Source organism: Ambystoma mexicanum, unplaced genomic scaffold (assembly GCF_040938575.1).
Source record: "Ambystoma mexicanum isolate Mex_15411 unplaced genomic scaffold, UKY_AmexF1_1 Mex_scaf38, whole genome shotgun sequence".
Lineage (NCBI taxonomy): Eukaryota > Metazoa > Chordata > Amphibia > Caudata > Ambystomatidae > Ambystoma > Ambystoma mexicanum.
The window spans coordinates 159,684-186,807 of NW_027182453.1; the positions used below are offsets into that span (position 1 = coordinate 159,684).

Genomic DNA, 27,124 nt, shown 5'->3' on the forward strand with positions numbered 1-27,124 from the left:
ACGCTTATGACACCCTGTGACATGGTCAGGGACCTGATGTCACGATTCACTCCCTTGGCTCCTGCCACTTGGTGTCCATATGTGGGGTTTGTTCGCTATTGGACTTTCCTTCCAAGCCGTATGAGACAGGGATGTGGTCATTTGGAAGCTCTAAATCCATATTTTCCATTCCGCCTCCATTTCAGGGTTTTGCCAGCCAGTATGCTGCTTTAGCCAAAAGACTATGCTTCCCAGAATGCCTGGCCCACTGTTTCATCTCCACCCTTGCAGCTCAAGGCTGGGTGTCTGATAAGGACCACCACTGGGTGGCAGTTGCAAGCAAACATAGGCGTGTGTTTGTTAGCTAGCTTTAAAAGCCTTGGTTTGCTTCAGTCCAGAGCTAGTCATTGTTGCAGTGTTCCTGTTTCTGACCGGTCCTTTGTTCCTGGTTCTTATGCTTAGTGTCTAGTTCCTTGTTTCTTATGTCTTGTTACTCAATCCCTGGATCTGGAATTTAGTGTGTTTATTAGTATGTTCTGCTTCCTGGATTCCCTTTCTGTCTTCCTCTGTTTTGCAATCAGCACTTTCCAGTTCAGCCCAGTTTGTCTGTGTTCTTTATTCTGCTGGGCCTTGCCCTGTTCTGCAGTGGGACCTTGATTCTTTAATCTCACCTCATTAAGAGATTTCATATGCTGTACCCTTTTCCATTCCTACCCTGGGCACGGAGGGCAGGATTTGCACTTGCAATTTAATTTTCCCTGCTCCGGTTCCTTGACTACCTCCTGGAGTCTGTTCTTGGTTTCCCATACACTTCACTCTCAGTTCCTTATACCTGTTAGGTGTGTTGTGCTGTTGTGTCCAGCCCCTTTGTGAATGCCTGCATTTTCCTCACTATCCTGTAAGCACTATTCCCCCGTGTCCCTTGTCAGGAGTCTTATGTATTAAGTTATCCTCCCTTTGCTGTTACAGCCTTTCTTGCACCCTGTTTCATCAGCAGGACGTGTGGGCTTCACTGGCATTACAGGTAATGTTTCTTGCACGTGGGAGTATTGTCTTTAAGTTACCTTCTATAATACTGTCAAAGATGTTAGTACACAGGCCCTGTCGCTGCTTGCGCTCTATGCGGGTACCTGTAACAGCAATTGTGGGTGAGGCGCTGGCTGACTTTCCTTGTAAGCATAAGGAGCTGTGAAGTGCTTACCCCAAATCCCTTTTCATATATTTGTATTCTTATCAGGGTTTTAGTGTACATGGATATGCTCCTGAGTTGTTTGACACAAAGCTATTCACTGTGTGATCTTGTGCACATTTCCCTTGCCATAATAACTGCCATTGTGCTCTCATGACACCTGGAATTGTTCCCGACCTGGGACAGGGGTCTCTAACTGGGCAGGAGCCAGAGCCAGCCTAGTCCCAGAGGTGGGGTGTGGCATTTAGGGGGGCTCAGTCCTTAACCCACTCATTGTGCCGTGACTGCTAATGCCATTACCACTCAATGCCTCCCAGTACTGTTTCCGGCGGAAGTACCCAATCTGATCATTTTGAATTGATCGTATGGTACATCTGGCCGAATTAGGCCAGTACCATTCAATCGATTTGAAACAATCAAATTGGGTAATCACTACCAAACATGGGGAGCGGGGGCTGCAGGGGTGTCCCTTGATCCCCATGTTTGGTAGTGATGGCCTTTGGGGGTAGCAAGGTTGTCCCCCGCTTCCGGAGGTTTGGAGGGGGGGAGACGAAAAGGCGACCCTGCAGCGTTAGATCCAACCCGTGTTGTTGGGACATAACTGACGCTTCAAGGTCAGAATGAAAGCAGAAGTCAAAAGGTAAGTAGGGGGCATGTGGGGGGGATGTATTTGGGACCGTTGGGGGTTAAAGTTTGGCCGGATTTGGCCGCGTCAAAATTGTCTTTGCGGCCGAATTGACCATGGTCAATTCGGCTGTGAACAATTGTGCCACGGCCAAATCGTATACATCCTTTCCAGCCAGTTTTTCCCTTTTGTTTTTCAGGACAACAAGGACCAAAATCCTCATTGGCAATGAACAAGCTAAATGGCCAGGTAGAAGAAAGGGCTGGACATGAAACAACCTGCACGCCTTATTCTTAAAACAGTTACCACTCAACATCTAGGCCCACAGCATGCAGAGAATCCATCAGTGACGGCAAACAAAACCATGTTGGGAAAGAGGGAGGGCCTTTGAGTTTTTTTTTTAGGCTTTTCACTGTGTAACCTAGTCACTGGGGGAAAAACAGGTATGAATTGGCCCATTGAGCCACGTGCGCAATGGAAGCAATAGAAGGAGGGGTATTAGAATCAGGAATCACACAATGGGGGTCATTATGACCCTGGCGGTAGCCGTGCTGGTAAATTCCGGCACAGCTGTCGCTGGAGTCATGAATTTACTGGCACCTGGCAATGGGAACTTACCAGGGCATTACAGCCCCGGCGGACCCGGTATATCCCCATTGCCGGGTGCCGGTAATTATTACTCCCCATTCCCATTGAGTCCCACTGAACTCAATGGGGATGGGGAGGCCAGATGCACCGGCACCATTCAGGAATGGTGCCGGTGCATCCGTCGAGGGCTGCTTGGCCGGCGGAAAGGCACCAGCTCGCAGAACTCATAGTTTGCCAGTCTGGTAACAACGGTGCCGGTAGCTTACCGGCACCATTGTTACCGGACCGGCAAACTTGTAATGAGGCCCAGTATATAAGGGAAATTAATGTGAAGCAGAGTGTGTGTTGTATGGGTGAGATCAGAAGACGTGAAGGTGGACCTAGAAACCAGAGGGAGGACGGACGGTGGAGCAGAGAGCTGAGAAGTTGCTAGCCTAGACTGGTGCAGATGTGCAGGTGACGTATTGGTAGTGGGGGAGAGTAGTACCCATTTATGAAAGTGAAGCAGTGAGTGAGAGCCGTGAGTGAGAGAGTTTGCAACATTGAGGGTAGTAGTGATTTAAAAGTAGGAGATGGGGATATTGGAATTAGCGTAGTAGGTACAGATGAGGGAGTTGATGCTGGAAGAGGGTGAGGGTAGTAGAGAAGGGTGTAGGAATGGGCTGTGAGTGTAGGTTATATGAGAGAAGTGAGGGGTGAGAATATTGAGGGTGAGTGTATTAGAAGGGTGAGCATGACACCATATGCCTTGAAGGAAGAGCAGGGTACCATACCCTTGGACGGGTGAGTAGGGCATCATATCCCTGAGTAGGGAGAGGGGGAGAGTAGTCGGGTGAGACAGCCACTTGACGCTTGGACATGGATAGTTACAAACATCCTCTTACAGACACTAAGAGACAGCCATTTAAAGCTGGGCATGGAAACTCAGAAAGATACTATAAGACTACTCCTTCTAGCTATTTTTAACATTTCTTGGACATTCAGAGGCAACCACTATCTGCTGAACATTGACACTCACAAGCACAAAGAGACCATCTGAGGCAACCACTGAATGCTGGACATGGATACTCACAGACAAACATTTTCATACAGACAACCATATAATGACAATCCTAAACCTAACTGTTAGCCACTACCCCTAGCCGCTAGTGCATTATAATGCCCCATGACAACTACCCCTTTTCCATTAACCAAATCAGTAACACATACCGTACCACTATGCACTAAAACAGAACAATAACCCTATCCTCGATCCTTAGGTACTAATGTCTATACCAATGCCCTTAGCCTAGCCCTTCACCACTAAGCCCTACCCTACCCCTACCACTATGTACTAAAACAGAACAATAACCCTATCCTTGATCCGTAGGTACTAATGTCTATAGCAATGCCCCTAGCATAGCCTTTCACCACGAACCCCTACCCTACTCCTACCACTATGCACTAAAACAGAACAATAACCCTCTCCTCGATCCTTAGGTACTAATGTCTATACCAATGCCCTTAGCCTAGCCCTTCACCACTAACCCCTAGCCTACTCCTACCACTATGCACTAAAACAGAACAATAACACTATCCTCGATCCTTAGGTACTAATGTCTATGCCAATGGCCTTAGCATAGCCCTTACCACTAACCCCTACCCAACTCCTACCACTACGTGAGGACCTGCTCTACATCCCCGACTCTAACACCCCCTGTGTCCTCATCTTGCTTGATCTCTCTTTTGCCTTTGACACTGTCAACCATTACATCCTGCTAAATTGTCTCTGTGATAACCTGGGTATCAATGGTCAGGCCCTGGCATGGCTGACTTCCTTCCTCTCTGACCGACCCTCCCGACCCTCCCAGGTCCAACTTGGGTCCTTTCTCTCTGCTATCTTTTTCTCTACCTGTGGTGTCCCCCATGGGTCTAACCTCTCTCCTTGGCTGTTCAACCAATACCTGGCACTCCTTGCCAAATGCATCGCCGCTCTCTGCCCCAACTTCCAGTGCTATGCGGACGACACTTAGCTCATTTTCAGGCTTCCTTCGGCCACCTCGTCTCCCTCCCTCATCTCTGACTGTCTGTCTGCTATCCTGCAGTGGTGTGCCGCCAATGACCTCTGCTTAATGCCAGTAAGACTGAGATTCTCCTCATCGGCACACCCGCTCCCTCCATTCCTGTAACCCTCTGGCCGGCCTCTCTTGGCCCTCTTCCTGCTCCCACCTGCTAAAACAGAACAGTAACCCTATCCTCGATCCTTAGGTACTAATGTCTATACCAACGCCCCTAGCATAGCCTTTCACCACTGAGCCCTAGCCACTAACTTGTAACCACAATTGGTAAGGTTACAAGTCATTAAACGTTGATCGGGTTTGGATATATTTGCATGAAGTTATCAATCAGATTACTACTTTACAACTAAAGCAAAACAAAGTACACACATCTGTCAATACAACCTGTGAGGAGTCAGAAATGTGATGGAGACACAGTGGACTCATGTTTTGGCCATAAACCTGTATTCAGAATCAAAGGGGTTAAAAACTGCCTCACTGTCCCTACTCTAAAAGGTATTTCCCAACCTCAATCAAAAGCGAAGTGTCTGTCCTGTGTCAAGATGTCCAAAGCAAAATGTACTGTGTTGAAATCCTATCCTAGCCATCATACTCTAAAAGTAATTCTAATGTGATAAGGATAATATCTTTGGGCTTGAAAGTGCACATATGTTCAAGACAAAATGAAACATGTAACTCCTACACAAAATGTCACAGTTCCAGGGGGTGACTCCCTTCCCCAGGTTTCTCTTCACCAACACAATGAATCAATGACAGTTCCAAAGTTCTTTATGACCTCAGAGGATACATCTCTCCGTTTGGTGTTGCAGTACACTCCTGGGGGCTGTCTCCCTTCCCCATGTCTCTTTAAAACATTTAGAAACTCATAAGGGCATGAGTGTACCTTGGGGCTCTCTGGTCAACAAAACAAATTAGACATGGCTTTGCCTGGTGTATACCCCTGACAGGACCTTCTCGTGTGGCTTCACTTTTCACAATTGCAAACTTGACATTGCCGGGTATACTCTCCTGCCAGGGCTTTTTCTCGTGTGACTCACTTTACACACTTGCAAACTTGACTGTGTCTGGTATACTCTCCTGCCAGGCATTTTCTCGATCACTCACTTTACACACTTGCAAACTTGACTTGGCATTGCATTCACCTTGTATATTTCTTGCATTTACTTTGTTTGCTCTTATCCGTCTTTAATAATGTTTCTGGAGCACTCAAGTGTCCCAGTTTCCCTTCTCAGGACTCACTGGCTTTCCTTGGTTTTCTCTAGTTCTTACGTGGTAAACAGGTTGCAATGCTCCTGGGTCCTGCCTCACGTTCACGGCTCGTTGGCTTCACTCAGCTGCTTCCACATGACTCCTGCCTTACTGTGGAGCCCTTCACCGTGTTCGGGCGGCTTCGGTACTGCTGCTCAGCTTCCTTGGCCACCACAGAAACTTTCTTCTTCTTCCTGTTGCAGCTCTGAACCAGCATCTGCAGTCTTCCTTCCTTCACCGCCCCCCTGCGCTGGCTGGCTCCCTGGTCTGCTTTGTGGCTCGGTTGTCCTCTGGTCTGACCGAGAGGATGAATCTTTCCCAGGCAGCGTCTCCCCTCACCATGCTGGTTGGGATTTTGATGGAGTATTGAAAAGTCTTTAGTCGATTTGGTGGAGGTTTGAAGACAACAATCACATAAAGGCTTGAGATATGGAGGGAACTTCCCAAAAAGGGAAAGGGGGTATATGCTTTCACCCAACAATGCTGTGTCATACCCCTGAGGGGTGTCTCCCCCATGTGGTCCTCCCTCATATAGCAGCACCCAGGGTCAGGACCAGGTCTTGGCTGCCATCCCCTGGCCAGGGAGAATTCTCTCTTTAGGCTGAATTTCCTAACCTAGTGAGTCCCCCAGCAGCTTTGCTGGATTTCTGGAGTTTGTTTTTTTGTCCTGCCAAGAGTGAGACTGTTTTTCTCCCTCTCTCGGACATGATTTATGGTGTTCCTTTGACTGTTTATGTGTTTTATGGTCTATGGGGTCCTTTACTCCATAGGGCCTCATGTGTTTTTACTATGTGTGTTACACAGCACCCTCCGTGCAGTGACACAGGGGTGTCATAGTGACACCCCACCATAGACTCTGTTAGGCAGAAACCTGTGCCGTTCCCTTAGGGAACACTGCAAAAGATTTAGGACTATAGGTGTTAGCAGTAAACCCACTTGGTAGCAGTCGGTACCACCCAGATTTACCTGGTAGCTGTGGCTGAGCAGTCAGACTTCTCTCAAGAAGAGTTAGGCAGTATGCAAAGTATACATAATAGGCACTCAGACACACCAATACAAGCAAACACTGACCAGAGCTTTGGTATCAAAGTATATAATTATTTATTTAAAAACACACTGTTTGAAACACTCCAGCACTCTTGTTGGAAAATATTCTAAACACAGTTACTATTGTAATATATACACTCCTTTTTCATTATCAGATAAGTCTCAGTAAAACACCACTTATTTTCATACAGAGGTGAGCGCTTAACTAGATGGCACTCCAATAAGTTTGTGAGAAAGGGAGGGAAAAATACAGAATATGGAAAGGTACACCACTCTAAAATTTAGGAACACTGTTAGCAAGGCAGAAGAGCAAAAGTCACTGTTGAGCCAAAGTCCAAAGGCTGGGCCCACTCTTAGAGAGCGCAGACCACAAATGCGCCCAAGATCACACAGTTACACTAGGCTTAGAAAGTCTTGCAGAGAGTTCAGAAAGAGTTTAGAGAGGCTTAGGAAAGTTTAGCCAGGGTGTCCCAGGCTAACCCAGGTTCGAAAGCCGGGGGCTAAATCTACTCCGTACAGTCGGTAGCAAGGGAAGCCAGGCGGGACACGGTACCTTAAGTGGGAAGGATCCTCCAGCAGTGGCAGTTGTTCCTGACAGTGGGTGCAAATTGCGTCGTCGTCCAGGGGAAGAGAAGATCTCGACTTGGAGGAAAGATGAAGGTCGTTGCACTACCAGGGAAGAAACCAGCCGCAGAGTTTTCCAGTTAAAGGTGGTACCTTTGTTTCACGGTCGTGGTAAAACGTGGTATCCCGGTTGCCGGGGTGCTTGGCACAGGCAAGGCGGCCACGAGGTATGTCGGGAAGGTGAAAAGACGGTGAAACTGGTTATCCCCACCAGTCAAAGGAAGAAGACTCTCCGGCGGGAGATCTCCTCTGTCATTGGGAAAAGTGGTGAGACGGTCCAGCAGGGCTCCACCGGTGGTGGCGTCGTGGCAGGTCGGCTCAGCTTCTCCCTCGTCAGATTCTTAGGTCCTGTGGCGACTTCTGAAGTTCCAGTCCCCAAAGCACTGACTACTGTCTCCCAGGGCATGTAAAGTCACCATTGGCTTTACTAGTCCCAAATTATTAACAGAAACCAGTACAAACCATCATATTGTGGACGTACTGGTTGGGGCAATTCGATTGCCCCGGGGTCTGTTAGTCGAGGGGGCACGTTTCCGTCCTCCCTGATCGAGTTTTGGCTGGTGGCAGTGGATACTACTTTTTATATTTGACCGCGAATATATCCCTATGGGATTTTCCCATTGTTCGAGGCTACCAACTTTAATTATTTAATTCTCATGGCCTCGAACATACCGCCGTTTATTTATTTAATATTAATTCGTCGGTTGGTATTTTTTGCCAGGACTCGATTCTAAAATGGCGTTTGTGTTCTCTTCTGTGACTCCAACCCAAGTCGAGCCCTTTGTTCCACTTTTTGGTGGGCTTCTCCACAGAAGCCTCCAAAAGTGGTGCCACTCTGTCTGGGTACCACAGGGGGTGTGGGAGGGGGCTTAGGTACCCTGGACTGAGTTACCTTGGTAACTCAAGTCACACTCTTGTGTGATTGGCCCAAGTGGTGAGCCAGGCGGCTCACCACTTAGCATGTTTGATTGACAGCTAGGCTGAGTGAATGGGGGTGTGCTGCATAAAAGCAGGGCTTTGGGGACTGGAACTTCAGAAGTCGCCACAGGACCTGAGAATCCGACGAGGGAGAAGCTGAGCCAACCTACCACGATGACACCACCGGTGGAGCCCTGCGGAACCGACTCACCACTTCCTGACAATAGAGAAGATCTCCTGGCTGGAGAGGCTTCTTCCCCTGACTGGTGGGCACAACCAGTTAACCTTCTTTTCCTCGCATCCCAGGACGTCTTGTGGTTGAATTGCCCGTGCCAAGCACCCCGGCAACCGGATAGCCACTTACCACTGGACCGCGAATAAAAGGACCGCTCCTTTTACCTGAGAACTCCGCGGCTGGTTTCTTCCCTGGCAGTGCAACGGACTCCTGTCTTTCTCCCCGACGAAATCCTCTCTTCCCCCGGACGAAGCACCGACTTGCATCTGCTGCCAGGAACAACTGCCCCCGCTGAAGTATTCTCACCACTTTAAGGTACCGTGTCCGCCAGGCCTCCCTTTCTAAAGATTGCTACAAGGTAATAATAATCCCTTAACCTTCTGGACTGGGCTGGCCGCCTTGACCATCTAACTGGTCCCTTTCTTTGGTCCAACTCTTTCTGAACCTTTTCAAGACTTTTGTGCACTTCAACCGTGTGACCTTGGACACATTTCGTTCTGATCCTCTTAAAGTGGATCCGGCCTTCTGAACTCTAACTTCACGGTTTTACTTTGCCTTCCTCCCTTGTTGTCAGATTCATCACATACCCGTCCCCTAATGTTCTGGCTTCCCGCCCAAGGGCTCTGTTCCTTGCTTTGAGTTGAGATTTCCCTCAGGAAAGGATTCTCTCCCTCAAACTTAGTTTCCCACCTTCAGATAGGGTACCAATTATACTCTCATCTGAGAGTCTGGGAATTACAGCAGAGTTTATCTGAGTTGTTTCCCCCCTGGACTCAGATGGTGACTGGGCTCTTGTGATATATCACTACATCTCCAAAAACACAGGTGATTTTTACAGGCTGTCCCCTCCCCAGTTCTCCAGTCAAGATTAAGTCGCCTCTCACTGCTGTCTGCTTACTACCAGAATCAATGACAGCTTTTACTGGCACCCATTTACTCTTGGCAGAGTCGTGGGTTTTAAATGAAGTAACCCCACAGATGTTATTGCTCGTGGTTTCTAAAAACTCCTCTTCAGGGAAGTTTAATTCCTCCTACTCTCTCTGGTCATATATCCAATTTTCCATGGGATCCTCCTTTTTATTTAAAGGGCACTGCCTAGCCAAATGTCCAGGCTGTCCACAGGAGAAGCACATGGTTGAAGTTGGTTTAAAGATTCACCCTTCTTCTGACTTTATAGCTTTATAGTTTATAGCTGGGGGTAAATGCGGCAAAAAATGTCTGATTTTCGGCGCAATTACCACGTGGTAATACCGCTGGCTGTAATTGCTCTGAAAATGCCCCATTGGGTCCAATGGAAAATGTGGAATACCCATTACCGGCCAACTCTTGATCCGGCACTAATAGCGCCGGACGGGTTTGCGGTAACATTATTAGCGCAGGCGTTATCCTGGCAGTAATACAGCTGGAATACCACCCAACTTGTGATGAGGAGTTACTGTATATATGTTTCCTAGTATAGTGTTGTGTTAGTTTTGTTAATATTGCAGAGTTTCATCTTGTGTTTGAGTTAAAAGGCCTTTAATAACTGTATATGTATTTTTGATATATACACCTGACGGAGAGTGATTTGTAGGGACGTTTGCTTTGTGTGCTCTTTGTGGACCTTCAATCACCCTCAACCCTCCTGAGACCTAGGGCCTCATTCCGAGTTTGGAGGTAGCGATGGTGCTATTAGCACCATGGCTGCCTCCAAAATCGCTCCGGGTTCCTTGGATGGGGATTTACCGGGTCATTCCAACCTTGGAGAACCCGGTAAGTCCCCATTCAAAAAACCAATCCCCATTCCCATTTGAGCCCCCAATAGGGCTTAATGGGAATGGGGAGGGAGCTAATAATGGGCCCGTTATTAGCTCCCTGGTCCCTTAGAGGGACCCGCTAAGGGACCTCAGAATGCGGCGGTAAGGGGTTAATGGCACCGACATCCTTACCGGTGTCGTTAACCCCTTACCGCCAGGGACAGAATGAGACCCCTTGTCTTGACCGCCACCAATACTGCCTTGATTGTTCTGGCTTGTCCAGAAGATTACCCTGTTCCAAGAAACTAGACTGGCCTTCTGAAGCTCAGCCTACTAGGTCAGAGTTCAGAAATCCATCTTAACATATTTCATGGCAATTACCTAAAAGGAAAGATTTGTTACAATGTTACAAAGTGTTGGGAAGGGGGCAGCCTCGTCCCTCGTCCCACACCCCGAAGTGCTTTAGAGTAAGGTGAGATGCAATCGAAGCACTATGAGAAGTGACTGGGCTGCAACAGTGCAACCTGTAATTTAACTTGCTTAGATTAGTTTTACTTGTTTTTAGACTTATTTCGATTTTAGGAAACCTTATTTTAGAGTTTAGATTCTGATTCTGATTTTAGAACATTCATCTGTTTTTTAGGAACAAAATTACGGTCATCTTGTTTTTATTTGAGGAGGAGTGCTTGATTACTAAACTGGTTTGAATGTTACCATCTACATTTTGATTGCTATAGAATGCCGCTTGTCTGCCGAGAGCACAGCATTTTTTTGCGTTGTTACTTGAAAGGATCTACATAACCCAGCGGTTTTGCAGTCCCAGAGACCTATATCTAATCCCGACAGGTGCGTCAGCGCTGGCGCACCTTGGAGGTGCCAGTCTGCACTAGTTCACACTGGGACACAGAACACGATCACTCGGCTGCTAGTTGACAACAGGATTATTACTACAAGATCACTGTGATCTTGAAGTAAGTGATCTTTCTTGGCATCATCGCCAGAACGAATTTCTTGTTGTGCTTGCAATTCTGACTAGCACAAGTCCGAGCTGTTGCTCCACTATTATTGGTGTGTCTGCTTCACAACAATGTCAGATTTGGCCACTACATGTCAAGTACACCTTAGGACAAACAAAATATCGAAATGTGCTTGCTAAGCACTCGTTCACTAGAGAGGCATGCTATTAGTGTAGCAGATTATATCCAGGATGAGCACATCGATGTAATGTGCATCACTGAGACATGGCTCAGGGAATCAAGTGGCCCACACATTGATCTCGCTACACCCGCACACTATAACCTTTATGCCCAGCACAGAGAAAAGGGCTGAGGGGGGGGGGAGTGGCACTAATTGCCAAGCAAGACTTACATTTCTTCCAAGCCCCCATAACATGCTCTGCATGTGAAATTATGTTATTAAAAATCAAAAGCTCACCTAATGACTGTATCAACTTCATCCTGGTTTTCCGTCCACCGGACGAACTACCTCTGTTCCTGGATGAAACATCAGCATCCTATCTAAACTTCATACCCTTAATAGTCACTCTGTTACACTAGGTGACTTTAATACATGGCTGGGATTCACCAACGTCCCCCTGTGGCCGGGCGAGGGTTTCTTCCAAGCATTGACACACAGCGTCAACTCTTTTTTGTGGCATTCGGGTGCGGTCAGACTCAAGCTCGGGACCTTATCTACCCCGATGGCGGACGGCGGCTTTGGGGCCCCCGATTTTCTTAAATACTGGTTGGTTTCTCAAATCCAATACACATCCTACTGGTTTAACACAGCAGACCCTCCTCCACATGTTAGACTCGAAAAACTGGCGGTCAGCGACCGGGACATCCGCTCCCTGGTGATACAACCCATTCCTTTGGCACGGGATACACTGAATCTGGTGGCTTGCACCTCCCTGGCGCTAACGAAAACATGGAAATTGTTAGATACTCCTCATCCATTTCATGGTAATCTCCCACTGTGGAACTTTCTCCCCGGGATCCCACGAGTACCGCCGTCGACTGTGCGCAGATGGGCTGAGGTGGGATACGAGAGCAGGGTAGCTTTGTTGAGTGGCCCAACCTGCCGCTGCCCTTGAGGGGTGGCCCGAGTGCATGGCTTCAGTATTCATCTCTACGTAAAACCTTTAAAAGAAACTAACCCATGTTTCCAGCAATGCAACCGGACGATCCCGCTATTGAAGAACTGACTTGCCCCAAACCTACCAGAGGGAAAATATCTAGGCTATGCACAATGATACAATCCAGATCCACTCCGAAATTCACTGGGCTAAGGCGGGCGTGGGAGGAGGACCTCGGGATGGAGGTGACGGATGAACGCTGGGCTCACATGTGTGCCCGTATACACCAGGTGTATTTCAATTCCCGTTTCAAACTGATTCAACTAAAGGTGTTACATAGGTTTCATTATACCCCGAGCAGGTTGCATCGTATGCTTAGTGATCACTCCCCAAGATGCCCCAGGTCTGGGCAGGATGGCGCCGACTATATGCACATGATCTGGGCCTGTCCCTGCCTCTCCCAATTTTGGGAGATGGTGTTCACAACCGTATCTGCTATACTTGATCAACCTATCTACCCCTCCCCAATGAAGTGTCTATTCCATGACTTTCCAGGGCTACCCCGAAATTCCAAGAAACTGGCTGGCCTTTGCATGCTCCTTGCGGTACGAGCCATTCTGCTCTGTTGGCTTCGCCCCGCACCTCCCACGCATGCGCAATGGCTCAGGGCTCTCACATGGGCCTCACACACTGAGGAAGCGTGGTCCTGCCTACAACCAGCCCACTCGAGGCCTAGGGATGTTTGGCTCAAGTTTCGCTCCTATATGTCAGATTTAAATGCGACACCGGATACAACTTCCCCAACTAATACACCCACTCATGCAGGTTGTCTATCCTGAGCTGAGGGCTCTCTTACACTGTGTTCACACTGTATGCGTTCTTGATGGAAAATGTTCATACTAGATGCACTGACTGTATGCCTGTACTGTTTTAACTGTACCTAACTTGTGCTTGCCTTGTGTATTCTTCGCCAGTGTTCTGCTGCCAAGCTGTTCAATAAAAAAAGGTTTAAAAAAATAATAATAAATGGCTGGGCAACCCTAAAGACTCTGAAGTGATAGAGCTAGAACAACTACTGCCCAGGCATGACTTTACTATTCTGAGCAGAGAAACCACTCATAATCAAGGAAATGTGCTTGACTGGATAGCAGTCAAAACCCTAAGAGCACAAAATATCGCTACAAACCGTGTATCTGGTCAGATCAACGTATGGTAACTTTTGAACTTACACTCCCTATACAAAAACCTCATAAATCAAATAAAATACTACTAGCTAAGAATAGGAATTTTAATAAACTCTCACCTGAGAAGTTACAGACATACATTCAGGATTTAATGATCTCAACATCAGATCTAGATACACCAACTACGCTTGCTTCAAAATACACTAATAAGATTAGTAAACTAATAGATCAAGTGGCCCCACTAACAGAGAAGAACATTAGAACAAAGGAAAACAAACAGAAATGATATACCCCCCAACAAGAGAAGAGCAGAACGAGTATGGATGAAAACCCAGTCAAAAAGTATTTGCAGATCAAATACTTTCTGCACAATCCTCTATCTCTTCTGCAAGGGACATACATAATACCTGTGATGACCAGATTTCTACTACTCAACAAACTACGTTTACTAACTGTCCTTGCTCTTTTAAACCCATAACCACTGACTCCTTGATTAAAACCTGGAAAAAGATGTGCCCAACCTCTTGTCAAATGGATATTTTACCTTCTAGGATTGTTCTGCAACACCTGGAGATTTTTGTGCCGTTTCTAACTCGTTTTTATAAAAGCCTCTTTTTTACAAAATGATGTACCCGACCTGTTGAAAAACGTCACAGTAACACCTCTGTTGAAAAAATCTAATCTTGATCCTACAGTGCTTTCTAACTACAGGCCAATCACAAATACACAATTCTTACTTAAGATTGTTGATAAAAGCGCTGCGAGTCAGTTCCAACAAGATATTGAGACATCTGATATCTTAAATTGTCGACAGTCAGGTTTTAGGACTGCACATGGACCTGAAACCACCATGGTTGACCTGCAATCTGAAATGCTGGAAGTAGTAGATGGCAGTAAAGCCGGTCTACTGATGCTTTTGGATCTTTCGGCAGCGTTCGGTCTTATTGATCACGCTAAACTTTTAATATATATACAGGAAAATAGAAACTGCTCTTCTGACACTGTAAAATGGTTCAATCCTTTCTAAGCAATAGGAAATCTAATATTATTTGGCAAAATGCGTCCTCTAGCTTAGAACAGACCACATGTGCAGTTCCGCAGGGAGCCTGCTTGTCTCCTCCCTTGCGTATGTCTTCTGTAGATCCCTAATTGACCTTCTGAGTCCATGGGTCTTTACTTTACGAATTATGCTGAAGATACTCAGCTCGTGTTTAGGTTAAGCGGAAACTATGAAAAAGATGCAGGTACGATCGCATCTGTCTACGAAAGTGTTCATACTTGGATGATGAACAATGGACTGTCTAAACAGTCAGAAGACAGAACTTCTGATCTTTGGCTCTGACAAACAAGAGAAAAATTAGGAACAGCATATACAAAATGTAACATTGACCATCATGAAATTGCAGTAGTTGACAAAGTAAAACCACTCGGGGTCATTACTGAGGCATCACTCAAGGCAAATGCTCAGGTTGCTAGTGTGACTACGAGTATTCATTATCACCTCAGGCTAATACGCCTGTTAAAACCTTTATCTTGACTGAAAATGGTGCTACTCTGGTCAGGGCATTGGTTCTATCAAGACTGGATTATTGTAATGCCTTACCTGGTGGAGCTAGTAAAGGCTGTATCAAGAAGTTACAGATCCTACAGAATGACGCTGCCGGAGTAGTTAAAATCTACCAAAATATGAGTATATTTCGCAGCATAGGGGAGACCTTTATTGGCTTCCCGTGCAAACAAGAATAGAATTCATAATCAACGTTCTGACACACAAATGCCTGTTTGGTGATGCACCTGGCTATCTTAAAACCACATTAAAGTCCGAACATCATCTCGGAATACTAGATCTAAAGACACCCTGGACCTCATTCCGAGTTTGGAGGTAGCCATGCCGCTGTTAGCGCCATGGCTGCCTCCAAAATCGGTCCGACTCCGGTCTGGTGAAGGGAAAACTTACCGGTCCACTCCGAGGTCGGCGGGACCGGTAAGTCCCCATTCACCAGAACCATTCCCCATTCCCATTTGAGCCCCCATAGGGCTCAATGGGAACGGGAAGGAGCAAATAACGGTACTGCAAATTGCAGTACCGTTATTGGCCCCCTGGTCCCTTTGCGGCTCCCGCTAAGGCCACCTGGTAAAACAAGTCGGCCTGAACGGGACCCACAAAGGGACCTCGGAATAGGGCGCAAAAGGATTACCAGCACCAGTGTCATTACCGGTGCCTGGTATCCCTTTGCGCCAGCCTCGGAATGAGGCCCCATGCGTCTACAATGCCCCAAATCTCGTAGAGTCAATGGGAAGGAAAGCTCCTTCCCCGTGAGAGCAGCTACTACAATGAACAAGCTTACCGCAGATCTGTGATGTGAAAGAAATGATCTTACGTTTTAAAAAATCCTGAAAGCTACTCTTTTTTCATAATTCAGACCAGTGCAACTCCTTCACTGCATTGCTTTGTTATCCATGATCCCTCTCCGTGCCTCCGTGCCCAGATGCCCGTGGCCTTTGGTGCGTAAGAAACATATGCAATAAAATAAAATAAATGCTGGGCTAGGGGGGATGGTGAGAGGGACACCTCCCAGTTTAACAGGACTCTACTCCAATATGACCAAATATAGTCTATCCGCATCGTACAGCATAAGGCACAAGCAGCATTGCTATGTTGCGTAGATATTAGTAACCATAGGTATAAGGGAAGGCCTGCAAGGTACACACAGAATTACATGTACTGGGCCCAAAATCGCAAGACAAGGGAAATTTCCAGCCATGCCCGAGCTTTTATGAGGGTAGGCCACACCCCCTACCGCCACAACACCTATTCATTGTTCTAACAGTGTTGCAAAGATGTTCGAGAGGAATGTGCCCTAAAAGGCTGCGATCACAGACCGGTGTCTGGAGTGCATAATATATCACACTGGCCACAGCATGACATGGCCAGGCAAATACAAATCACATCCCATGTAACTGACTAAAACTCAAGACCTCTGAATTCCATGGCACCAAGTGCCCTTTGACCACCGACCCCAAAGTAGCAACTCCTGAGATGTTCAAATAGGACGGACACGGGCATATTGTTGAAGTGACAATTGTGTGAATTGTATTGCAAAGTGCTGGGAGGTATACATTATAGCTCAGAACAAGGATGGAGACCTTGGAGCCACAATGCGCAGAGGGGAGTGAGCGAAATGTGTTATTCTGACCTTCAACGTGAGAAGATGATCGACGCAGCACCTGCATGTTGGAATATGGACCGACTGGCTGGAACCAATATCCCAGCATCCCTTCCCTTATGCGGCAGGCAGATCCTGTATGGGTGCACACCAACCAGTCGCACAGGATTTGACCCTATGTATTGCATCATGTATGACGATGCCTTGCTTTATAAGATTCTGCTTGTACTACTTTTCTGCAGAACCTTCTTAGCAGCAGAGATCTTTGCTGTTGCTCTCATCTGCGTGTGAGATTAAAAACTTGTTATCCTTACAGGATCGACTTGGGCCTTTCTTCCCTAGTGGGTTGTATTCTCTCTGGTGTGAGCGTTCAGGGACTTGCCTTCAAAAGTCAAGACAAACATGTTGGTTTAGCCCTTGACACTTAAATACTAATTAACATTTTGTGGCTGGGTTCTTTCGAGGCGTTATGGTACAGATTTAAAGTGAAGGTGTTACCACTTTGTCCGTGCCTTCATATGTCCCACTTAAAGAAATCTTTGGCTATGCCTTTCACTTTGTGTCCTCCACTGGTAAGATACCTAATCAAGTTAAGCACTCATCTCAGACATCAGACATTGTCCAACTGTAGCCAACCAGGTTCTACATGCCTCATTAATCATTATTTTACACCTGTCTTGAAGGCCACTTAATTGGGTAATAATAAAACACCTGTTTTTTTTATAATGCTCAGAAGTAAGAGGAATGTATGAAGCTCTATTAGAAAAGTGATGTGTCCATTATTGCTGGCCTTGAAGATCTCTGTCCACACAGAGCCACAATTCCTCTCAGAAAAGCAACTCCTACTCTTATTCCCTGCACCAATTCCCACTGAAATAGACTATGGATATAATTGCTGTGCACTGTTTATCTGGTGTATTCATCATCTGTTGCTTTCACTCCACAGGTGGACGTATGACGAGAGAATGCAAAGCTGCAAGGCAGGGAAATTACCTGAAAAATGAAGACCCGGGAACGGTTTACAAGGAAGAAAACTGAAAGTGTCCCACAGCTCTGAGACTGAAAGTGGTTTCCTTCCATTAAACCTCACCCTGTGTAAGGGTTATCAGTGGAATCAATGCACACAGGACTTCTGCAAGTACTATCTATAATATACCAATCCATTAAAGAGGACAGCTTGTTTCTGCACGAAAATAAGTATAGGACAATCGCTAATCAACTCAATGCAAACGTGAAAAACGTTAGTTTTATGTTTGTTCTCATGCTATATTGGAGAAGACGCCGGTGGAATGTATTGTGCTCACCTCATTGCAAAGAAGTTAATCCTACTAAACGTTTCTACATTCACCCATCAGTGTGGGGCCTGCTAGAAAACCTTTGGTCATAAAATCAGTCTGGCTCATCATGAGAGAAAGCATGTGGTAGAAGTTGTCAGAATTGGGAACTGGGGTGTTCAAGAAAATGGTACAGTACAATGTCGAGTGTCCATAGGGGTAGCTGCATATACACCCATAGAAAGAAGCTGCTGTAAGTAAAATCAAAGGCCCCATGGGAGGATTATAGTGAGAATTTCCCAAGTGTCCTGACTTTGAAATTATGTGAATTCTTGCTATGGCATCTTTGCTCAACAAAACCCAATCTGGAGACACTTGCCTCCAAGAACAATTGTATCAGTGTTCTGAATGTGATAAACAATTCAGTCATGAAAGACATCTAACTCTAGATCAAACAACACACACTGGAAAACAACCTTATCAGTGTCCTGAATGTCAGAAGAGATCCAGTCAGAAAGGCAGTTTAACTCTACATGAGGGAAAACCCACTGGAGAACAACCGCATCAGTGCTCAGAATGTCCGAAAAGATTCAGATATAAAAGCTCTCTGACTGAGCACTCGCGGATACATACTGGAGAAAAACCTCATCAGTGCTCAGAATGTCAGAAACGATTCAGTAATAAAAGTCATCTAACTATACATAAAAGAAAACACACTGGAGAAAAACCTTATAAATGCTCAGAATGTCAGAAAGGATTCCGTCATAAAAGCTCTCTCACTGAGCACGATAGGATACATACTGGAGAAAAACCTTATAAATGCTCAGAATGTCAGAAAGAATTCAGTAATAAAAGTGGTCTAACTAAACATAAAAGAACACACACTGGAGAAAAACTTTATAAATGCTCAGAATGTCAGAAAAGATTCAGTCAAAAAATCCATCTGACTGAGCATGAGAGAAAACATACTGGAGAAACACCTCATCAGTGCTCTGAATGTCATAAAAGATTCAGTAATAAAAGTAATCTAACTATACATAAAAGAAAACATACTGGAGAAAAACCTTATGAGTGCTCAGAATGTCCAAAAACATTCAGTCAGAAACACAGTCTCACTATACATGAGAGAAAACACACTGGTGAAAAACCTTATAAATGCTCAGAATGCCAGAAAGGATTCAGTCAGAAAGTCCATTTAACTCGACATGAGGGAAAACACACTGGAGTAAAACCTCTACAGGGCTCAGAATGTCTGAAAAGATTCAGTTATAAAAGTAATCTAACTATACATAAAAGAAATCATACTGGAGAAAAACCTTATGAGTGCTCAGAATGTCCAAAAACATTCAGTCAGAAACGCAATGTGACTATACATGAGAGACAACACACTGGTGAAAAACCTTATAAATGCACAGAATGCAACAAAGAATTCAGTCAAAAAAGCAATCTGACTGAGCATGAGAGAATACACACTGGAGAAAAACCTTATAAATGCTCAGAATGTCAGAAAAGATTCAGGCAAAAAAGCCATCTGACTGAGCATGAGAAAAAACATACTGGAGAAAAACCTCATCAGTGCTCAGAATGCCAGAAAAAATTCAGTAAGAAAAGTAATCTAACTATACATAAAAGAAAACATACTGGAGAAAAACCTTATAAATGCTCGGAATGTCGGAAAGAATTCAGTGATAAAAGTGATCTAGCTAAACATAAAAGAAAACACACTGGTGAAAAACCTTATAAATGCTCAGAATGTCAGAAAGGATTCAGTCAAAAAAGCTCTCTGAAGGTGCATGAGAGAACACACACTGGAGTAAATCCTTATGAGTGGTCAGAATGTCTAAAAAACATTGTCAGAAACGCTATCTGACTATGCATGAGAGACAACACACTGGTGAAAAACCTTATAAATGCTCAGAATATCTATTCTAGTATATTGATATTTCGTATTGCGCCAACACGCCCATAGGCCTTGGGGCGCTCACAGAGCATTACAACAATTAACACTGAGGGCAGAACACAATAATGTGTTTCACCATGGAGTTCTTAGTCACCTGCCTTGTCGAACAGATAGGTCTTCAGGCCTTTTCTGAACTGTGCGACTGAGGGGAGCTGTCTGAGTGACTGTGGGAGTGCACTCCAGATACTTGGTGCCAATGAATTAAAGCTGGATCCTCCCAACCTTTTTAGCAGATACCGTGGCTGCACCAAAATATACTCCTTGTTTGATCGCAAGTTGCGCCTGAATGGTGTTCTCCTAATTCGTGACCTAAGATAGGATGGCGCATCACCAGCCAAACATTTATAGGTCAAACTTGAGGCCTTCAAATGAATTCTTTGGAGGACAGGGAGCCAATCAAACTCTTAGCGCGCATGGGTGATATGCTCTCTGTGCTTCATGCAGCCCTAACAGCCCCATTCTGAATAACCTGGAGCTTGTATTTATTGTTGCGGTTGCAATTAATGCTCTATTCGACTCCGACAAATACAGATGTTTTTGCCAGAGGAGCCGGGTTATATAAGCGAGGTGGAGCTCAAATAGGAGACATGTTTCTTAAAGGTTAGTTTGTCAGAAAGGATTCACTCAAAAAACAATCTGACAGCATGAGAGAAAACATACTGGAGAAAAACCTTATGAGTACTCGGAATGTCCAAAAACATACACTCAGAAACACAATATGACTATACATGAGAGAAAACACACTGGTAAAAACCTCATCAGTGCTCTGAATGTCAGAAACGTTTTAGTAATGTGGCGTTATTTACCCATTCCACGGGCAATACTGGGCGGCAATGGCCCACGGCCCCAGTTAAAAGCCTGAGCAAAGAAAGGGCCATTAACGTGGGCCCAAGGCCATTACACCCAGATGTTGCATGTGGAATGAGTACATAAGGCCATAAGCACCCTGGGTTACCAAAGCGGCAACCCGGGGTGCTAAAGAAAAAGGATTTTCCTTCCTACAACGGGATACCTCATGCATCCCATTGTAGGAAGGAAAATCCTTTACCAACATGGCCACCATGGAAGGGAAGTGGGGCTCCGTACGGTTCAAGCCTGCGTTCCTAGCCACCTGATTGACTGGCTCCCACGCCCAGGGTGCTAATAAAAGTGATCCAACTAAACATACAAGGAAAAATCCTTGAGAACAACTTCATCATTGCTCAGAATGTCTGGAAAGTTTTATTTGGAAAAGCCAACTGACTGTACATCAGAGGAAACACACTGGAGAAAACACAAGTCCTCTGAACAAGGCCCTTGAATACTAGCCTGTGTGCCTGCCTCCTGCTCGTCTTAAAGAATGCAGCACTGACTAGTAAGGCACCCCAATCACATATCAATAATTATTCGATTATCAGCAATACTAAGTCACCTGGCTGCGCCCCTCCACCTACTTGTGACATACAGCCACTACTCCCCACCAGCCTCCCCCGCTCCACCTCTGACAGGAATCTAGGACTTAGAGCCAGATTAGCTCAAGCTTACGAGCCCCTCGCCCGCTCTATGCCCACCTCACAGAGACTCAGAACCACGACTGCCTGGCCTAGCCCACCTACTCTCAAACTTAATTCATCCCAGAACCCCAACCTCATACCTAAAATGACAAATACTACAACCACCACGAGCCCCTAAATCAAGGGAGCCCTAATCAATGCTAGATCGCTAGTAGCTCACGAAACAGAAATTGCAGACTTGATCCTCAAAGAAGACCTCGACCTCCTCGCCATTACAGAGACCTGGCTACATCCGGCAGCTGGCCCAATGCTCATGCTTGCAATCCCAGATAATTACACTATCTTGAGACATGACCGACCTAACTCTAGAGGAAGGGGCATTGCTATCATACACAAATGCAGCCTCACCATGAGAAGTGTAACCACTATAAATCTACTCTCCTGTGAACTACTCTCTGTTAAAGTTCCTCTTACCAAATCCCAAACCCTCAACATACACCTGATATATCGTCCCCCAGGCCCAATAGGCACCTTCGATGAAGATATCAATACTATATTATCTTGTAACCACAAAAGCTCTACCCAAGTACTCACCCTTGGAGACTTCAACTTCGGATACAATGACCCAGAAGACCAAAGTGCCAATACTACACCCAGTACCCTTTCCGATCTAGGATTTACCCAAAGATGTATGAAACCTACACATGTCAAAGGTAGAATACTCGACTGGGTGGCTGACTACAATTGTCTAGCTAATATCACCGACATCTCACCATTAGCCTGGACCGACCATTACTTGGTATCGTTCACGCTCTCCACTAACCAACCTCTACCCATCAGTAGGGCCCCACCTACACTTACGAGAAATAAGAAGATCATCACTGTGGAAAGACTCATCCCGAACTTACTCCCCACACTAAACACACTCCCCGACAACCTGGACCCTGAAACCCTGGTTGATGAATATAATAAAATCATGTCCACATCGCTGGATTTAATCGCTCCGCTCAAGCAAGCCCAAAATGCATCTGAACAAATGGAACACACCATTCCTCAAAAACTTAAGACAGCAAAAAAGAAACTGTGAAGCCACTTGGAAAAAACACCCTTCAGCACCCAACAAACTCAAACTAACCAAACTAGCAACCCTTTACAAAAGAAAAATCTACCTTGCTAAATGATCTTCCTTTGACGTCCGCATAGCCCAAGCAAAATCTAACATGAAGGAACTATTCTCTATCCTGAAAGAAGTAGAAACCCCTATTGCACCACCGGATGCCTGTACTTAAGATAAAAACTGGTGCTCAGAAATTCAAAAGGCTTAGCCAACAAGATTACTACACTAGAAAATAAAATTTCCTGCAAAAAAGCCTCCTTGAATGATACTCCGACCTCCAAACCACCTGAGAAGCCCACCTCAAGGGAAACTACTTGCTTCAATTTCTCTAAAGTCACCATACTTGAAGTAGAAAAAATCATCTTGTCGCTAAAACCATCCAACTATCAGGGCGATCTGTGCCCTGCACAGCTCATTAAAGATGCGGCCCGCGACCTCTCCCTTTTCATCACAACATTAATTAATGCCTCCTCCTCCACTGGCTCCATCCCCACCAACCTAAAACAATCTTGGGTATTGCCATTACTAAAAAACCCTACACTCGACCCAGCCATGCCCCCAAACTACAGGCCCATAACGACTGTGCCATTTTTTTTAAAAATACTGGATAAGGTTGCTTATGTGCAAATACAGAAGTATCTGGAAGAACACCACCTACTCGAAGCAAGGCAATCAGGCTTCCATCCCCAACATGGGACCGAGACTGCCCTCATTGACCTTAAAGCCCAGATCGACAAGCTTAGAGATAATGGCCAAGCTGCCCTACTCCTCCTCCTAGACCTCTCCGCAGCATTTGACCTAGTCGATCACTCTGTCCTATGCACTCACTTGCATACATCAGCCCACTTTTATGTTGAGGCCATTACATGAATTAGATCATTCCTCAACGGCAGAACTATGAAAGTCTTTTCACCCACAGCTGCAGCAGGCCCCATTCCCATCACCTGTGGCGTGCCACAGGGTTCCTGTGTCTTCCCCACCTTGTACAACATATTTACCAAGCCCCTTTTCGATGATTTGGACCATCTCGGTATCACCTACAATAATTACGTGGATGATACCCAGATCCTCCTTCGGCTTTCTGGAGATTATGGAAAGGATTTGGCCTTGGTGAATAGAGTGTATATCATCATCCAGGCATGGATGGCCACACATGGACTATGCCTGAATGATGATAAAACTGAACTCATAATTCTAGGTACTACCACTAGTCTCAAGAAACTGGGTTCTGCCTACTGCTCCTTTATGATCGACGGCAACTGCATTAAGGTGGGACAAGAGGTCAAAACCTTAGGTTTTTACCTGGACTCCACCTTCTCTTTCCTCAAACAGGTGAAATCTCTAGCCTCCTGAACAGCCTACACCTGTAAATTGATCCGTGCAGCTAAACCTTTCCTGTCTGACACCAGCTGTTTGACCCTTGCCAGAGCCCTCATACTATCCCGCCTGGACTACTGCAACGCTCTCTATCTTGGGTCCACCAAAGCTATTACCAGCAAACTTCAAACCCTCCAGAACAAGGCTCTTAGAGCGGCACTGGGCATCTCTAGAAGAGAGCATATCACAGCATATCGTCAACAGCAATATTGGCTTACTGTCAATGACAAAATTCTCCTAAAAACTGCCTCACTTACGCACAAATCACTTAATAATGCTGCACCCATCTATCTTATCGACAGATTCCATAGACAGACCTCCCTGAGACCAACAAGAATATCATATAAAGACTGTCTTTCTGTCCCCAACTTTAAACGCTCCACCATAGGGGGTAATAGCTTCCCAGTCTAAACAACAAAACTGTGGAACTCCCTACCACCACCCCTCAGAATGGACTTGCACTATCAGAACTTCCGAGCTAAGGTCATTTCATGGTTGAAAACGTCGGCCCCCTTTCATAGCCAACTGCCTAGTCTTATCACACTCAGGCTTATTGTACCCATTGATGCTTACTTGTATATATTCCTGCTGTTACTGTATGCTACATATCCTGTTTTTGTTGTAACCAAGTTTCGCAATCTCTTGTAAATGCTGCGCACTGTTACCCGAGGGTATGACGGCGCATTACAAATAATAAAACAAACAAACAAACATCGGAACAGTATCAGTACTGAAGAGAATTGGACTAAATATTCTGAAAAAACCCTGTAGAAAATGCTTATAAGTGCTCTGTCAGAACAGCCTCAGTGTGACAGGGGTTCTGACTAAACATGAAACTAAACATAGTGCAGAAAAACATTATCAGTGCACAGAATGCCCACAAACATTCAGCCAGAAAGACGGTCTAAGACAAAAGGAGAGGACATGCACAGTCATAAAACCTTAACAGTGCTTTGAATGTCACACAAGGTTCAGTCAGAAAACCAGTCTGAGTTACCATGACTCAGTAGAATTATAGAAAACGGACTGCAGTACCAACAGGCTATGTCAACACACCTGATATAAGTACCAGAGCAAGTGATTCAATGGACAATTACACACATGGCTGTTGTAAAGGCGGCTTCATTCTCCACTGCCGTGCGAATATAAAGGCAAAATATGATGAAATATCAAATGAACGTCAAAGTCTTGAGCAAATCAACAACAACAGCCCCAATTGGCACAGGTGCAGGATGATGTCTTTGTTTTATAGGGTTTTGTTATTTACCCCATTCAAGCATTGCTGTGTCAGAGTGCACTGAGCACGGGGGAGCTGTGCTGCCTTATGAGATCAGCCACAAGTAGAAATCAATAAAGTCACCTTGAGCAAGTCCGAATCTTACAGGCAATGGAGAACAGTTACTAGACAGTCTCTTTGGTTGGCAATGTGATAATGATTACACTCAGATATATGTGACCATAAGGAGTTAGTGGACGATTAGTTAATTATGGAATTTTAATGATATGTATTCGAGTTAATTATTCAGTGAAGAAGTTGAAAATGGATTGTTTTATCTTTTTTAAGCGCCACTTAAGTATGTTGTATGGTTTTGTACATATGAACTGTTTGTTTTTACTGCATGCATACATTTTATAGAAAACATTGTGAATTCCAAATAAAGTTAATATTTGAAGTTGACATTAACTGTTAATTGTTTTTTTAGCCCAAATAGTAATGGTGTACACTTTTTAGTTTGATTTTGAAAGCGCAATGTTCTTGAACATAGATGTTACCTGGAGGTATGTTTTTCTTACTCAACCTAAGGTGGTTGCCTCCAGAAACTGCACGGAGACCCAGAAAGGTAACCCCCTTCTCAAAGAACAGTTACAAATAAAAGACCATTTTGAATACCCACTAAGCAGAAGAGAGGGGTAAAGAGGGTGCAATTCTCCTTACCTGTGATATCGGTTTGGGGAAACCTGTAACCCACATTGCCACCAGCCAAGAGACTGCCATGAAGAGTTAAAGGGGAAAAGAGGGCACAATTCTCCTTACCTGGGATATCAGTTTGGGGAAGCCTGTAACCCACATTGCCACCAGCCAAGAGACTGCTGAGAAGAGATAAAGGTGAAAACAGGGCACAACTCTCCTTACCTGGTATATCAGTTTGGGGAAACCTGTAACCCACATTGCCACCAGCCAAGAGACTGCTGAGAAGAGATAAAGGTGAAAAGAGGGCACAATTCTCCTTATCTGGGATATCAGTTTGGGGAAACCTGTAACCCACATTGCCACCAGCCAACGGACTGCTGTGAGAAACCACAAGTTGTCTCACCCACTAGTCTCCGGGGATCTCTCGCTCTGGTTGCCAGAGCACGCCATCGCCTTTGGATCCATACCCTGGGGGTGATCCAGTGCAGAGAATCACCTGGGTGAGGGGTCTTCAGGGAGTGGGAGTGGGACGCCTGATGTTGAAACACAGTATCCCCTTTCCTGCAACATCTTTACCCCCTCATACTTGAGATCTTTACCCCCCTTTCCCTTCACAAACACTTTCACACAGACAGCCTGCTGTGGGAGAAAGCAGACTCGCACCGGAGCATTGTACCTGACATGTCCCACTACTATGGTCAGGCAATTAATGGTTACCACTCACACCTGGATTCCATTAAACTTCCCCACATGGATAAAAGACGTTCAAAACTTCAATATCATGGCCTTCTGTGCCAAAGTCTCTTTGATATTTAAAGTCTCTTCTTTCTGAGGGCCTGATGCAACAAACAAACAATAAAGTTCTGTTCCTCTTGTATTTTACATATAAACAACTTTCTTAGGTGTTTTACTATTCACCCCAGATTCCCCTCCGCCGGGCTCAGATCCACTTTTACACCAAATCTTATAAGTCACCTTCCGCCGGGCTCTGGCCAAATGATCTATTTTAACACAGCTTGTTTTAACCCAAAGCTTTCAATTGATCTCCCTCTGCCGGGCTCAGACCAACTTTATCTACTTTTCCATAAACTTTCTTTATCAACATCAGGACCACTTCGATTCACAGTCCTTTGCCACTCATTCACTTTTGTCAACTCTCAGCTGGATACCTTACAGAGACCTTTGATTGAGTACACACGCGATTCCGGACCACTCTGTCAAAGGTATTGTATCTTGGTTTCAAAGTTCAATCACTCATCTGCCTTTCAACTTTACTTGCATTGTTTATCACACACGTTTCAAACAAAGTTCATTTCAGCC

General features: G+C 45.4%; 1 pseudogene; it reads left to right on the forward strand.

The window, feature by feature from the left end:
- The window catches only part of LOC138559112 (zinc finger protein 585A-like), a 145,046-nt pseudogene extending 119,476 nt beyond the window's left edge, over positions 1-25,570 (forward strand).
- Positions 25,571-27,124: the final 1,554 nt, after the last annotated feature.